General features: G+C 37.9%; 1 protein-coding gene across 6 annotated transcripts in view; it reads right to left on the bottom strand.

The window, feature by feature from the left end:
- The window catches only part of GUCY1A1 (guanylate cyclase 1 soluble subunit alpha 1), a 68316-nt gene extending 67153 nt beyond the window's left edge, over window positions 1-1163 (bottom strand). For 2 of the 6 annotated variants that reach the window (XM_073232544.1, XM_073232548.1), the window contains exons 1-2: window positions 731-929; window positions 294-367 (exon numbers count right to left, since the gene is read on the bottom strand). The gene's annotated coding sequence lies outside the window, so the exon portion shown is untranslated. Of the gene's footprint in view, window positions 1-293; window positions 368-465; window positions 576-604; window positions 930-1145 lie in introns of those variants that run through there. The other 4 variants (XM_073232542.1, XM_073232545.1, XM_073232543.1 and 1 more) reach the window with 3 other exon arrangements.
- Window positions 1164-15912: the final 14749 nt, after the last annotated feature.

Here is a 15912-nt window from a genome sequence, read left to right on the forward strand (position 1 = left end):
CTCACGCCCCGGTCCCCGAGCGCCGCGCGGCCCGGCGCCCGCCCCGCTCAGTCCTCCTCCCTCGGGCGCCGCAGGTCCCCCGGGCCGGATCCGGGCCCCGGGCGCCGTCTCCTTTGCTCCCTCCCTCCCCCCAGCGTGGGAACGGGTCCCGGGTCCCCCGGGGCTGGGCAGCTGGGAACGCAAGGAGGGCTTCCCGGCGCGGGGAAGGAGGACAAGCCCAGGCTGGGCGCCCGGGGAAAGGGGCCGGCTGTGTGGGGAGCTCCGACCCCCGCGGGGGCGCAGCGACCACTTACCCGGCGGCTTCCCAGACCTCGGGGCTGCGTTTCCGGCTCTCCGGCAGCGGCAGGGCGCGCCTTGCCAATCCGCACTGCGAACGCAGAAGGAGGGTGGGCGTCAGGGGCGGGACGCGGGGGCCGGGAAAGGGGCCCGGCTGGGCACCTGCCGGTCCCCGCGCGAAGCACCCACCGCACACGCGCCCGCGGCGCCCGCTCCTGTCTGCCTGCTCAACAGGCTGCGCGGGACGCGAGGCGCCTCGCAAACCCGGTTCCCCGCGCTGCTCCGAAACCATCCGTTCTGGCCCTGGTCTCTCCCTGCCTCTCCGTACCTGTCTCTCTGTTGACCCCAAAGGACCCCTTGCAGTTCCGTTCCTTGCTGCAAGCGACTTCTTTTCAGAACTCCTCCCCTTCCTTGCTCAGAAAGACTGAAAAAGAAAGTAGCGGCTAAAACGCACCACGGTGAGGTCACTCAGGGTCCCAGTCCCCTGGGTCTGCGGGAGGCGCTCCCCTCCTCCCCCGCAGGTGTCTGCCGCCTGGGGCGGCTCCTGCTCCGCGCTTTTTCCTTAGGCTTTAACTCAGAGAAAGTGCAGCAAAAAATGAACGAAATCCGCTTTTGGAAAATCAGTTTTGTGTGGAGTCCCACCCACTACCCCCGGACTACCATCCCAGCAGAAACAGAGGCTAGAGGGCGAGGGATGGGGACACAGGAAGAGAAAGAAAAAAGAGGGAGGGAACTCAGGGAAAATTTGGTCCACTTCAAAAAAAAAAAAAAGATTCTCTACTATGCACTGGTTCAGAAAAACTGTCGTTCTGCATAGTTAAAAACTCTAACATTTCTGCTGGGATATTGATATCTGCACGGGCACTTACCTTGTCCTGCTTCTCAGGTTTAAAGTCAATCCTCTCCTTTGCAAATGCAACTCATTTTGTTAAAGAGCATTTATATCTTTCCAGGAAAGTCCTGATTTTGCTTGGTTCAGAACACTGAGTTCTAGTTGTTGGTTGTATGTGTGTGTTCCAGCACACAAAAGTTAAGTTCTAATACTGTTTTTGAGTCACCTTTCTGACTTTAAAAAAAAAATCTCATTATGTGTTTCCTTGTGAATTCATAATTAAGCATGATTATTATGTGATCTTTCTTCGAACCCAGGAACTCTGAGACAAATTGTTCATGGTTATCTCCAATTCTTGGATTTCTCCCAAAACCTACTAAATAATTTGGTCCTATATTAGAATCATTACATTTGCAAATTCTTCTCCCAGCTTTGTCTACTACTATGCTGTCTTCTATCAGTCAGAATAAGCAAAAAAAAAAAAAAAAAAATTTAAAAGACAAAAAGCATTTAAATAAACTTTGCCTTAGTATCAGGCAAAAGGTCAAAGCTATAAATTTGCAGTTTTGCCATTGCCATCTCTGAAGAATTCTCTTTCTCTATTCCCATCCCATGGTAATCTCTTAGATCAGTAGAGATTTTGTCCTCAGAGTGCTTAGAATTTAAGGTTATAAAGAAAAACAAAGAAATACCAGTAACACGCAACTAAAGAGGATCTCATACTATTTTTTAAACAGTAAATCTAAAGATATGAACGCTTAGAGGAAGAAGTGATTTCTTCTGACAGGACAAAACTTTATACTGGAGTAGAGTTAGAGTTAGGCCTTACAAGTTTAGTCATATTTGGGAAAAGAGAAAATGAAGTTTTTTATTTTTGTTTTGCTTTGTTTCAGGCAGAGGAAAACCTCTGAGCCTTTGCATGATGGTTGTAAGTCATGACACCAGGATTCAAGAAACAGAGTGCTGTTTGGTAAAAATGTAATATTCGTTAAAAAGTACAGGAAGATCAGGTGGAAAGATCAGTTGGGTCCAAATGGCCTCATTTGCCTCTCCTCTAGTTGTCATGCACTGTAGGCTTTTATAAAATCTATTATTTTGTTTTTGTTTTCCCCTATTAGCATTACTCTTATCAATATATTTTCAACCTGGAACATGACTTGCTTAATCATTTTTTTTCTGCCTTTACCGTACTCAGATTCCAAGGCACACCAAAATCCTTGTTAAGTACCACATTTAACCTCAGCGATTTCTGCCAGGGGCTGCCCAGGTTTACCAAAGGTAGACTTTCAGCTAGAAAGAGTCTGTAATCTCTTTCTCTCATCATTTGCAAATATCAGCAAGGAGTGTGTGAAAAAAACAATCAATCTAGGGTCTGGAAACACCAGAAGGTGATAATAAAAGGCATTCTCTAATCTGGATGTTCCAAATGCCCTGAAAAAGTACTAAGAGTTTCTTAATGTTAAGGAAGTAATCTTTGTAGCCTGAGTGCCCTGCAATAAGCAAGGTTCATAATAGGGATTCGGTAAAATGACTACTGTGTACATAAATGAGAATATTCATCTTCCATTCTTTCTTTATAGACGATGTGTAGGCTAAAAACCTACCTGCCTCCAATTTAATGAAAAAAGGAAAATTGTCATGACTACTTAATAAAAGTATTAACCAGGACAATATTCCATTCAAAGCAATCCTTGGCAGCCTTAGCTCTGGAAGAAAAGCTCAAGTTTTTCTTCTCGAGATGCTTTATTTTTTCTGTACTCACGATTGATAACAGTACAAAAGTACTCAAATGCACATTCTTCACCTGTACAAATGACACTGGCAACTAGAGATGTGATCAACTCCTTGCTACTTAGAGTGTGGTCTGTGATCAGCCTCCTCAGCAGGACCTCAGACCTCATCCTTAACCTAATGAATCAAAATACTCATTTGACAAAAGCCTCAGTTGATTCCTGTGCATATTAAAGTTTGAGAAGCACTCATCTACCAACATTTCATTAAGTATGCGAGACCTGGAATCAGGTTGTTTGAATCTGTTTGAACCTAGGGAATTTTAGGACCAGCATGTTTCCTGTATTCTGGGATATTAGTACACTCTCAGTTCAAATAAAGTAATGAGATTAATGGATCCAACTCTATTTGTCTTCTCGGTCCAGTTTCATAAACCAAAACCACAAGTTCACAAAACAAAGAGAATTGAGAGAGAAAGACGGAGGGGGCAATGCAGCAGGAGGGCAGACATTTTGGAATATTGCACACCTTTTTTTTTACATGTCAAGGGCAAAACCACTTCATTTTTTGCAAACAAGCAAACCATCAATTGTACTATTTATCAAATCAAGATAACTTGCCAAATACGAGAAAGGCAAGATAAACGTCATTCTCTTCCCTTACTTCCCTGTCCTTATTAATCTCTTTTCCTCTTCCTTTTAAGATTATTTACTTTCGCTTTGTTTTAAACACAGCTATTTAGATAAAGTTTACACTGGTACTTGTACTTACTGGGACCATGTTAGCACTCCAAAATACCTCTTTTGAAATGTGAAGTTTTAATTAGGAAAAGCAGACCATACGAGGTTGAAGTCCCTAAATTTCAAATTCCTAGTCTGCACATTCATGAGACAGCTTGGAGTTTAAGAGATTCTAATGCTGACAGTATGTCATTCACTGTATTTTCTCAAAACAGATGGTGTTTATTACCAGTAAATATAATGGTAGGCAGAATAATACCCTCCCCCCAACCCCAGGGCCCAAAGATATGCATGTTCTAATAAAAATCTGTGAATACATTATGTTACAAGTCTCATGGCAAGGGGGAATTAAAGTTGCACATAGAATTAGGATTATTGATCAACTGATCTTGTGATGGGAAATTATCTCATTATCCAGGTGGGCCCATTGTAATCATAAGGATCTTCACAAACGAAAAATGGAGGCAAGGGAGTCAAGGTCAGAGTCAGAGTCAGGGATGCGATGTGAGGAAGACTTGACCAGTAATTGCTAGCTCTGAAGATGGAAGGGGGTTATTACCAAGGGAAATAAAGCAGCTTCTAGAAGCTGGATAAAGCTAGAAAACCAATTCTCCCTTCTTCTTCTCCAGAAAAGAAGTAAGCCTGCTAACACTCTGATTTTAGCGCAGTGTGACTCATTTCAGACTTCTGACCTCCAGAAATGTAAGATAATACACTTGTGTTGTTTTAAGTAAGTGGATTTGTGGTTATTTGCTACAGCAGCCATGGAAACTAAGATTTGGGGAGTGGGAACTGGGGAACGGCTGTAACAAATACCCCTAAATGTGGAAGTAGCTTTGGAATGGAGCAATGGCAAAGTCTGGAAGAATTCTGTGGAGCATGATTTTTAAAAAGCGTAGTTGCTTTGACCACACTGTTAGAGAAAGTGTGGATGTTGACTCTGCTAGTGAGGATTCCAAAACATTATAGAAAAGTGGAAACACGTAGAGAAAACTGGTATCCTCTCAAAGAATACCTAACATGTCATGAATGGACAGCTGGTAGAAACACGGCTATTAAAGTGCTGCCAGTGAAGGCACAGGAAGAGCTCATTGGAAACTGGAGGAAAGAATATCCTTATATCACAGCAGAGAACTTCACTGCATTTTAGTCTGCAGGGGTGACAAATGATAAATTTGCATATTTAGCAGGAGACATTTCTCAACAAGGTTGTGAAGGCATGGCCTGGCTTCTTCTTGCTGCTTATTGTAAGATGTGAGAGGAAAGAAATAGATTGAAAGAATTATTAAGAAAAAAGGAACCAGGTGTTGGTGATTTAGGAAATTCCTCAGCTCAACTAGACTGCAAAAGACATTCTACTATCATTTTCCAGGTAAACGTAATGTCCTTGTACTTTGGCGATGCTGAGAGGTTTTATTGATTCTTGTATTTGAAAACTCTGCTAAATATATGGATACAACAGGTTTCTATATATTAATTTTATCTCCTTAAGTGACAGGTATATTCTTTTAGCCCCAATATCATTACATGGCACTAGTATTCCATAAATTGTGCCTCAAAAGAGGGCCAAGATGGCATACTACAGAACTTGATCTATTTAAGACAGCTTTAAAAATGTGCTTTGGAATAACTTATAATTGTATTGACTTCAGGAAATTGAAAAGCAAACATAGGGTGGAGACAGTGACACCAAAAGTTCCTAAGATTAATGGGTGAATGGATACTGCAAAATGAAGATTTGAGAAACTTGCTCAAAGGTATTTATTGAGTGTCATTACATTTATACTATCTGGTAAAAGATATTTCACATGAGTACAAATTGACAAGTTTAAAAAGAACAGTTCAGCCATACACAGATAAAATGTCTATTAGAGAAGAAGAGTCCATTCTAACTCAGTTTAATGGGCTAATTGCTCATTCTAACTTAGTTTAAACAGTTTTCAATATGACTTTTTCTTCTCCAGCTTAGTCCCTGTTTTTACAAGGTATCTAGGCTTTCCAAAACAACTGGCCATATAAAGACAGATTCCGTTTTCTGAGTTTTTGACTTTATTATTTTTTGAATAGAATAACAAATGCCAGCTGCCAAGAAAAAGTTGTTTGAGATGTTTATAATAGCCCCAAACTGTAAACAACAAAAATGCCCCCCAAAAGAGGGGTGGTTGAGCAAATTATGGTATGTCCATGTAATAGAATACTACTCAGCAGCAGGATCAAAGGAACTACAAATATATGCAGCAACATGGATGAATCTAAGAAACATTACACCGAAGAAGAAAATTAGACACAAAAGAATACATAGTGCATGATTCCATTTATGTGAAAATCTAGAAAAGGCAAAACTATTCTGGTGATGATGGAGAAGAGGTCAGCAGTTGCCTGGAGCCAGGGTAGGAAGTTGCCAACGAAGGAGCACAAGGGACTTTGGGTGATGGAAATGTTCTTTATCATGATTGTGGTGGTGGTTATCAGGGGGGTGGTTTTGGTTACATTTATTAAAACTCATTATGCTGTACTCTCAAAGTGGATGTATGTTATTATATGTAAATTTCTGTCCTTAAAGTTTATTTTAAAACAAGAGCTGAAAACAGCCATCACCAACGGTATTAAAAGGACAAATGAATTCTTTTCTGAAATTCTGGCATTTTAACTGTCAATAAAGAATCATAATAGTTAACATCATAGGATGTTAAATATGTGCCAAACACAGTTCTAAATACCATTACATCTTCTATTTCCTCCAGGAACCCTTTGAGTAAGGGCTATTATTATATCTCCATAGCATATGGGAAAATTGAAGGATAGAGAGATTGAGTAACTTTCTGAAAATCGTACAACTAGAAAATGGCAAAAGCAGGACTCAGGCTGTCTGGCTCCTAATTCTGGGCTATAAATCTTCCTGGTCATTCTGAGAAGAGCTTCTCAATTTGCAAATAAAAAGCCCCAGTTCAGACTTATTAAATCAGATTTTGGGTACTGGTGGGTCCCAGGAACCTGAATTTTAACAAGCATCTACAGATTATTCTGATGGTGGAGACTCACACTCAGAAACACTAAATATTTCAAGGTAGCAAAGTTATCTTATCGAGCAAGTCCTTGGGCAGGTGCACATTCCTGACACCTTATGTAATAGGTTGGGGTTTTCAACACTTGCACTTCAATCTATTTATATATTCTCTAAATTTCTTTGCTTGACACTAGTTTATGTTACCAAATAAAGCAGTGGAGAACAAGAGTTTCAATAGATTTACTTCCTAATAGAATGGTTAACTAAATAGGGGTGCCCTGTTTCCATTTAATTATGCATTTATTGAAAGAGAGAAGTAGAAAGATAGATGGAGAAATAGAGGGACAGAGAGAAGGAATAAAGGAAAAACAAGAAGGAGGGAAGGAGGAGAGAAAGGGAGGGAGGGGAAGACAGAGGAAGTTTACTGAAGTGAATAGGCAAAGCATCAGAAGCATATTGAATAGAGCTACTTGTAGAAGAAAATATGAAGTAACTTTCCCCCAATTCTTCAAATGTCATAAAGATTGACTTGCTTCTGCTTCCTTTTACAGCAAAGCATATTTAAAAATAATCTTTGATTAAGTAAATGCCTTTCATAGAGAGCTGAACATTCCTTAGCACCTCGTCTCTTTAGGTCCTGGCTTCATAAACAACCCCAGAGCCCCTGTAGCTGAAACTCCCAAGCATTGTCCTCAACAAGATGACAGTCACCTATTCCAGGGGTTCCTGCATAGCTAAGCTGAAAAAATCAGTACCTTAATAGAATGTCACTTTTAGAGGAAAATATTTAATCAAATTGCGAAGAATTTTTCTATGTGAATATAAATATGAGAACATCTCTGAGCCTTTCAATTTGAAGAGAAACATCCCACGGCAGCAGGACGTCCTGACTTACAGGAAGAGAGCCCATAAGCGCATCTGGGTGGGAAGACATGCTTATAATTTTTCAATTAATGATAAAAAAAATGAAAAGTATACTTTAGTCAGTAAAGTGCCCTCTCTCCTTTTAAATGTAATTGATACTTCTGCTTCCTTTGTTTTTATAATTGAAAGCTGAAAAGTAAGGTATGAGGAAAAGGATTTGTCTTTCACTAAGTCACCCAGTGAAAGTATGGCCTGGTAGTTTTCACTATTCTAATACAGGACACTCACCAACTAGTGATGTGTTGTAAGTCTGGGGGGAAGATCCTGGGGCAGAATATCTTTGAAACCGAAATTAGTCAAAGGGAGAAGTAAAGTGGTAGAAACCCGTTTATTTCTTACAAACAGTCGTCCACTTCTGCTCTCCCATATCTCTCACAACTAGGCTGCAGAAGTAGGGGCCCCACCCAGCCTCTCTGGTCCAGATATGCCCTCGCTTGCCCTTGTAATTACCTACTAATAGGGAGATAGACTACTTCTCTCCACCCCCTGGAAACACCTATTGGTATGGAGATGCACTAAGGTCAGGCAAGAGATTCTGGAAATAGTGCAATTTTACCCACATGTGTTCTACTAATAAGCTGAAGAATGTGTGCCAGAAACATCTAATGAATGGAGAGCAATTCCACTTGAGGTTTTCACTTTACTTCCTCAGCCAAAATGTTCTCATTGAGCCTTGCTCATAAGAGTGTTTCGTGTATGCTGCTCCATCTGGGAAAAGTGAAGCACATAGATCTCAAAACTCTTAAAGGCAGCCAAGGAGATGAGATGCTTTTAAATGATAGTCTCGCCAGACAGGACCAAAAGGCATATCTTGTGCCATGGATTAAAAAAAGAAGCTGATTCACGTTTTAAAGTAAACAGAACTCTGTTTTGACATAAAGAAAAGGCAAATTATTCAGAGGCAGAGTTGGTGAAATCTCACATTATGAAAATGACAGTTATGGCTGCAGCTCTTATATTTATAAAATAATTTGTTTAAACAGTTGACAATATTACCTAAGGGAAACAGTGTCATAGCAAATCTTTCTCCTTACTTTTAGAGTATTCTATTTTGGTCTGATTATAAAAGTAATGCAAGTAATAAAAGGGGCTTTCCCTTTCTAACACCATGGCAGATCTGCAGAGAAACTCCTATCAGTATAGAACACCGGACAATGCTGGGTAAAAGTTTAAACATGGTCTTAAGACATAATCAGGCTGGATGTACAGAGAGGGTAAGTGCTTTCAGGTCATCTGCCTATTAATTGTGGGCAAGAGGTCAGTCATTGGGTAACACGTGTGGGGTGCTAGAAGATAGAATCAAATACAAATAGGAAATGATAACACACTTAACAGAAATCTTTGAGGTTGGTATTTTCACACAAGCCACTTTCTCTCCTTAGGTATTGACTCAGCATGAAGCAGGGAAGAAAACAAGTCTCTCCTGAGTATTTCCGATCCCAAGCCTGAACTTCCACAGCTTTGGATTGGAAATTCATGCAAATTCAGTGGTTTGAAAATCCACAAGCAGAACTCTTATGTTGAAGTGGTCATGTGTTGAGAATGCAGCAGGACCCTGGCATCAGCAAACAGAAATCTACACTGGAGGGATCCACTTTAAAGAAAGGCTTCAAATAATTTCTACAGATAAAGTCTCAGGAACAATGAACCTGTATTAAGGAAGTCACCAATATATGAGGAAAAATACCACCATACATGGTAGAAAGAATTCAAATTAAAAGTCAGACCTAAAAGGACCACAAAGGTAGAAATTATTCAAAACAGAATAAAATTATGTATGTCTAATATGATTTTAAAAGCAAAATGTATTCATAGTATAAGAAAGGAATCAGAATATGAAACTTGACAACAGAATGACAACTAGATTGATTGCCAATTTTGCTGACTTCTTTAATAACTGAAGGTAGAAGAAAGTAGGCTATTAAATTCAAAGTGCTAGAAAGTGCTTAAAGAAATCCTTGTCAATTTAGAATAGTATGTTCAGCAAAATCAACTTTTAACAATTGTCAAGGGGGGTGAAAAGAAGATGATTTTAGAGATTTTGTGGCTGTCACATCCTTAAGAAACAAATTTCTAAAGATATACTACATTTTCATTAGACAAAATACTGGAAAAACAGTATTTCCAGTCAGATGACCTGAGAGCCAAGACAGAAGAGTGAGCAAAGAAGATAGCAAGCATGTAATATGTTTAGGGTACATATAAACTAAGGAATTCACTGCTAAACTTTGACTATATTTAATTTGAGAACTTCCTTTTATCAAAGACACTATAAAAAGAGTAAAGGAACAAGCTACAAACTGAAGTCTTTTGTAACACTTAATTAAAAATAGATAAACAACTTTGTGAATAAATGAGTTTGCTCACATTGTTTTTATTTTCCTTTATACATTCCCAGGAATTTAGGTCCTAGAGAGTGAGTAGTTTTATGGTTACTAATGCCACCTGCCAGATCATCTCATAAGTTTTAATCCATTTATAATCTTTTCAATTTTGTATAAAGGGTATTCCACATCCTGGCTATTCTTTTTATTAGAGATTTATTTTATTAGGCATTTCTCATGAAAAGTGAATCTCAAACTATATTAGTTTCATGGGGAGTCTTAAATATCTTATACACTTATTTGGTCATAATTATTACCACAGCCCCTTATTTTTTGAAATGTCAATTTATGTTGTTTGCCCCTGGTTGAGGTATTTTTTTTTCTAATTCATATATAATGTATGTATATATGTATAATATTCACCTGAAATATGAAAATTATTAATCCCTAAATTGAATTCTTCATGTTTAAAATTACAAGAAACTATAGATCACAATGGAATTTAATGAGAAACACTCCCTTGTTGTCACGGTACTTCTATCATGATGGACAATTAAAAAGATGAACAATGCTGATGGACAGTGACTGTAAAGGGGTTTATAGGGGGTACCTGGTTGTACAGAGGATCAAAGCCTAAGTTGGCTACCCAGAAAATGAACTAAGATACAATATGAAAAAGAACTTCCAACATCAGCACTCTCTGGAAGACTCATGCCAGAAGATGATCATCAAAAAACCCCAACAAAGATCCACGCGCTGCTACAGGTGTAGATGCACTCATCCCACCGGTTCCTGGACTTGCCATGGGAATGAAGAAGGAGATATCTAAGCTGGCCTGGGCATACAGTAAAACAGCAAATTTGACTGGATCTACACTGTTGGAACTCAACCAAGAATTAGGAGAAGTGCAAATTGTAGCGCTCCAAAATCTTACAACTACAGACTATTTACTGTTAAAAGAACATATGGGATGTGAACAGTCCCCAGGAATGGGCTGTTTTAATTTGTCTGATTTCTCTCAGACTGTTCAAGTTCAGTTGGACAATATCCACCATATCATAGATAAGTTTTCACAAATGCCTAAGGTGCCTAACTGGTTTTCTTGGTTTCACTGGAGATGGCTGGTAATTACAGGTATGCTTTGGTTATGTAACTGTACTCCTATTATGTTAATGTGTGTGCGCAATTTAATTAGTAGTTTAAAACCTATACATGCTTACGTTACTCTACAAGAAGATATGTCAAAGAAATAATCAATCTTCCCATGTTTTCTTCCACCTGCTACTTCTATAGCTTTTCTTCTTCCTTCCTAATTACAACCCTTAAATAGAATTCGTGTCTCATATTGAATTTACCGTGTATCATAATTCCTCCAAGTGGTAAAGATACCTCAAGACAAAAGCTGGGCATAGAAGCCACAGGGCATAAATATGCAAAGAAGTAAAAAACTAACCTTTTCAAACAATAAGGCTTCTCTCTCACCAACTTTACATTTCCCTGTATGGCCCCGGAAGATGGCTGGTTAGCCAGAGACGGGTAAGATTCCTCAAGGGAGGAACAACCTAAGACAGGCACAGTCGCAGGGGGGCCATCAGGTGAGAAATTGGGGGTCAACATAGGTGAGGCTTAGAACCCTACCCCCCCCCATGTTTTGAGAGAAATCTTCTGCATCCGTGGATGTTTTAATGAACTTGTCTAGCTTGGATTAACACATAGTCTACAGGCACACACCTGATCATCTACATTTGCTCTCTTACAACACTAAACTATGTTTTCTACGTTTATCTTGCATCTACCTACCACTTCAGCATTTTATTAAAAATAATAACAATAAAGAGAGAAATGTGGTATCCACATATAAATCAAGTATAAAAATCAAACGAATATTCATATTTGAACTGACTGTTTATAGTTCATAATGCATGATCAAAATCGAAAGTTTCTGTGATGAGTGCCCTTGTACTGTTCACTATGTAACTTATTCACTATGTAAGAATTTGTTTTCCATGTAAGAACTTGTTCGTTATGCTTCAGAAGATTGGAGACTGACGAAAATTAGGTTTGGGGTGGATTAATGATTGTGCATTGAGCATTGAGTCCCCTATACAGAATTTTATTGTTGTTAACAACCATTTGATCAATAAATAGGAGAGATGCCCTCACAAAAAAAAAAGAAAAGAAAAGAAAAAGTACACACTTCCAATTGTAAAATAAATAAGTAACCGGAATGTAATGTATAGCATAAGGAGTATAGTCAAAGTATTGTAACAACTTGGTATGGTGATAGCTGATACCTAGAATTATCATGTATATAAATGTTGAATCACTGTGTTGTACACCTGAAAGTAATGTAATACTGTGCAACTACCCTTCAATAAAAAATAATTATCTACAAAAAAAAAGATGAACAAATAAGATGTATAAGATGTTAGATGGTGATATGAGCTATGGAGAAAAATAAAGCAGAGAAAAATTATGTGAGTGGGGATTTAGCGGGAGGAGAGGTAATTAACTGTTCAGCTATTCAACTTATAAGTTGTTTTAATATCTCAGGTATATATACTTATGTTTTTAGTATAACCACTGTATCAAAAATGTTTTCTGAAGAACATTTTTTTCTTCAGGAAAACAGAAATCATCTATGCATTTCAAACAGAAAATGATGCTTAGACAACTACCAGAAGACCTTAAGGAGGGAGGCATGTGGGGATCAGAAGAAAACACCGTTGATGATGTCAGCTGCCTGCAGTGTGCACGTGGGTGATACAAGTCTCACAGGTCCCTTTTTCTATGCAGGTGTCTGCTGCTGTCAGAGGAGAGTAGTGCTTCTCCTTTTCTCTGTCATCTATATCTCATGTGAATTCAGAATCCAAACAAACTCTCTTGGTGAGGGATTCTGAGAACTGTAGTCTCCATGCTTCCACTTGCAAAAAAGAGTATGGAAGGGGGTGGAGATGATACTCAGCTGATAACAGACTATCTAGTATAACAACACAGCTTGAAATAAATTATTGCAAATATTTAAGAAATGTATTTTTGTTCAGTTAGCCCATACAATGTGTTTATTGTAGAAAACTAAATTTGCACATCTTAGTTGTAAGAAATAAACCCACTAGGCTTGAGTTAATTAGCCAGAAGTTTGGAACACAGAGAGATGATATTAGAAAAAGAGTAGGTTAGAGAAGCACATTGTGGAGAGGTGGAGTTGAGGCTGAAAAAAAAGAGTTCTATGGCAGTTTTCCTTATGAGCTGTTTGGTAAATCAAGAAAGTTTCAAGCATCAAGATCAATATGAACATTAATTCAGTCAACTATGTTACAGATTAAGTCATTAATTTCACACAATTACATATGTATTTTACCATTTCATGAGATAAATTAATGCCATTAATGATAATGCTTCTGATTAATTAGTTCATTAATTCTTTCAGTTGATTCAATAATTTGTTATTAGTTGCCTATTAAACTAACTGCTGGAGCAAAAAAAAAAAGTCTTCCATGGATTCATAGTCTAAAAATGGAAAGAAAAATTGAAGACTATTCTCTTTCATTTCTCCCATTTATGTTAGCAATTGGCTTGTATAAACCTAAAGAAAACTTTATTAAGTAAAAATAAAAACTGTTAGTTCAAATACCCATAATTTAACCTTCATTAAAATTAGGTTGAAAAGAGAGGGTAAAACTTCAAAAACAGATACCTTTAACAGAAGAAAAATAGTTATTAATGCTAATTCTTTGAGAACAAGGGATGTGAACTACTGTATAAACATTGCCCTTTGTTTAGGCTAGGAAATATTTGTGTATCTGTGTTCATATAACAACTTTAATTTATATTTATTCTGTATTTTATTTCAAAAAGCTGTTTCATTTTAATTGTTTTCCCTAAAAGAGGCAAAGAAAGTTCCTATTATATGAGGTAATTGTTTCAATATTTCCAAGAGTATTGCGATCTAATTTTGAGAACATACTTTTTTGTAAAAAACTTTACTTGTTCACTTATAGTTATTAACCACATTTGCTGTAAGATGGAAATGTTACTCACCAATTTTGTGACAATTGATATAACTGATTATTAACTCATCAATCTCAACCAAAATAAAAAGATGATGCAGAGTCCTTTCCATGCAGGAAAATATTTAATAGTAATTCTTCTTGTTAAGAGAGTTTCATAAGAAAGTAAATGTGACTCTATTAGATGAATGTAAGAGTACAGGATCTCAAGTTTCCATGATAATTTGGAAGCATGATTTTAAAACATAACTGATGGAGTTTTTAAAACTTGCTCTGTAGTTCAGTCTTCAGGTGCAGATGATTCTTCTCCCACCACATATTTTTTCAGCAGTACCAGATAGCCCTTTGTACACCTTCTCACATACTTCTCTTTCAGAGGGGAAAAAAGCAGTTCAAATAACAGTGATTATTATGAATATCAAGTAATTCAAAAACAAGCATGTTTTAAATTCACTTTTGCATTTTCTACAACAATGCAATACTTCAGAGAAAGAACAAGGGGCAACTATTAATGTGAATTAGTAAAACATTAATTAAAACTGGATTCTTAATTTAGTCTAAATTTTATTTTCCATCTTTCAGTATAAACTTTATTTTTAGAATTTGTTTAATTTGACCTTGGTTTTATTTCATGACTGTATGGGATGAACCTTTCTAAGTCATTATATCTTCTTATAGATTCTTGTAACGATTATTTAAATTTCCTAGTAAATTAAATAGTTTATACAAAGCACTGAAATTCACCTTCTACTTATCTCTTACCTGCTGAAAGGAAAGAAAAGTTTTTTGTTACTTTTCAGGAGACACTGTGGCTCAGCTTTTCAAGTGTTTTCTTCCTAATTTCTGGTTTCCCTATGTTTCCACATTCAGTAAAATAGTCATAGTGAAAACATAAAGGTATCTATATGAATGCCTGTGACCATCATAGACAGTTTGGGTGAATGCTTGGTATATTTTTGTGATGATAAAACAATTATCAGAATGTTTTAACTATTTTTTTTTTAGGTCGTAAGCCATGCAGAAGACTGTATTGAGAGGCAAAGTTTACTCATCATAACACAGAAAGGGAGCTAGCATGAGGATCGAAAAGCTTAGGTTGTCCAGAGAACCCTCTGGTTCCCAACACTCATCTGATCAAATGAGCATTAGCCTTAAGATAACTGGAATTTCCTTTAGAACATCCTCTTATTTTAGATATTTACAAAGAGAATGAGCTAATGCCAGCAGGCCTCTCCACATGTAGTGATTAGTCATCTTTGTTCATATTCCATGAAACCTAAAGACCTAAAGCTATAGAATCTTAAATCTATAGACCATCTACTCTTTTACCCAACTACTGAGAATCACTATATCTATTAGTTTCTCAGGGCTGCCACAACAAATCATCACAAACTTGGTAGCTTTTTCACAACAGAAATTTCTTTCACACTTAAGGAGGCTGAGTCTGAAATCAAGGTGTTGGCAGGAGACTCCAAGGCAGAATCCTGTGCAGGCCTGTCTGCTAACTTCTCTTTGCTGTTGGCCATGTTGGTGTTCCAGGGCTTGTTCCTGCATCACTTCATTCTCTGTGTCCATCTCCACATGGCTTTCTCCTCTGTCTCCGGGTCTTCTCTCTTTATGTCTCTGACAAGGACACTTGTTATTGGATTTAGGGGCCCCCTACTCCAGGAAGATCTCATCTTGACATCCATGCTCTAAGTATGTCTGGAAAGTCCCCAATTCCAAATATGGTCACATTCTGAGATTGCAAGTGGACCTTTCTTGTGAGGCCACAATTCAACCCAATACACCACAGTCAACATACATCAACCCCTGGATAGTTTTTATGTAAACCCTATTTTGCATAAACTTTTGGTGAAGGCTTTCAGGACTCTCTTGTCGTAAGTATATTAATCATTATGCCATTGGCAACTTTGATGGTCTTATAATAAATTTATCCTTCCATTTTGTGCCTTACACGAACAATGGAAATAAAACTTATTCATCTTTTCCTTTTTGGTGAACTTACTTTAGCTTTCCATTGAAAAGATCAATGTCATCTCAAGAAGTTTAACCTCACAGAGTATCA

The sequence above is a fragment of the Manis javanica genome, chromosome 3, assembly GCF_040802235.1.
Source record: "Manis javanica isolate MJ-LG chromosome 3, MJ_LKY, whole genome shotgun sequence".
NCBI lineage: Eukaryota > Metazoa > Chordata > Mammalia > Pholidota > Manidae > Manis > Manis javanica.